The following is a 1,467-nucleotide window of genomic DNA, read 5'->3' on the forward strand; positions in this document are numbered from 1 at the left end:
TTTTTCTTACTTCATCATGATGGAGATACCAATGGGCCCCCTTGCATCTTGCTGATGGAAGTAGAGATAGCAAAGACATGTTGGATCTGCTTCTGTTGAACCATTATGTCAAATCAGGTCTGAAGAACAACTTGGAAGAAACTGTATTTGATACTGCCAAAAGGATAAGTATGTATCACTTCCTCTTTGAAGTTTTGGAAGGCTGTACAAATTGCTCTCCTAAGTCATAATGGTTCGGTTAAGTTTCTTAAATTTCAAAAATGCCATTTCATTCTGTTTCCATACAAAATATTTTCACAATCCAACTAACAATAGCTTGCTGCAACAATTCATGGATTCCATGGAAGTCTTCCAAGTCAATTGCCTTACTTTGATGTCAAAATGTATTCAAGAATTAGTTGTATATATCTATAATGATTTCTGGAGAGTTTTTGCTTTTTTATTGTAATTAAGTGGTTACATAATTTCCCTAATTTCACAGTATTGTGGTTTATTGACATTCAGTTAAAATCACAAACACATTCTAACATTTCTGGAGAAAATTGTCTATCACAGTCTATAACATTTATGAGTTCCATGAGCTTTGCGATACTGTTATTTCTTCCATATTGGTTGGTATGTACATTTATTTTGTTTTGCATAACATCAGCTGTTCCCTTTTTCCCACTTGTTCCCTCCCTTCTATATCTGCCATTAACTTGCTTAGTTCATTTTGGTCAATGTCCAGTGCAACTAATGGATTTTTCCCTGACTTCCTCTAGTTCTATGTCATCTTCCTGGTTCCCCTTCATTGTACACGTATATACCATACATGTGATCAGCAGCATGGGGTTATTTAGTAGAGATTTGACCAGATGAGTGAAAGTCCTTTGTTTCCGAAGTCCTGTTAAATATGTCATATTATCTAACATTTTGGTTTTAACATCCACTTATCAGGGAGACCATGTACTGTTGGTCTCAATGCTCTTGGCTTCTTTGCTCAACATGATCACCTTCTAGCTCCATCCATTTCCCTGCAAATGCCATTATTTTGTCATTTCTAATGACTGAATAATATTCCATTATGAATAGATACCACAATTTTGGGATCCATTCATCTGTGGTGGGACATCTGGGTTGTTTCCATATCCTGTCTATTACAAACAGTGCCGCAATAAACATGGAGGTGCGTGTGTCCTTGTATACTGGTTCCTGTTGTTCAGGATGGATGCCTAGAAGTGGTATGACTGGGTCATAAGGGAGGTCAATATTTAGCTTTCTTAGGACTCTCCAGACTGTTTTCCAAAGTGGTTGTATAAGTGTACATTCCCACCAGCAGTGTAGTAGGGTTCCTCTTTCTCCACATCCCCTCCAGCATTTGTCATTGGCTGACTTGAGGATGTGGGACATTCTGACTGGGGTAAGGTGGTATCTCATGGTTGTCTTTATTTACATTTCCTTTACAACCAGGGATGGTGAACATTTCCT

This window comes from Dipodomys spectabilis, unplaced genomic scaffold, assembly GCF_019054845.1.
Source record: "Dipodomys spectabilis isolate Male_0828 unplaced genomic scaffold, ASM1905484v1 ptg000430l, whole genome shotgun sequence".
Classification (NCBI taxonomy): Eukaryota; Metazoa; Chordata; class Mammalia; order Rodentia; family Heteromyidae; genus Dipodomys; species Dipodomys spectabilis.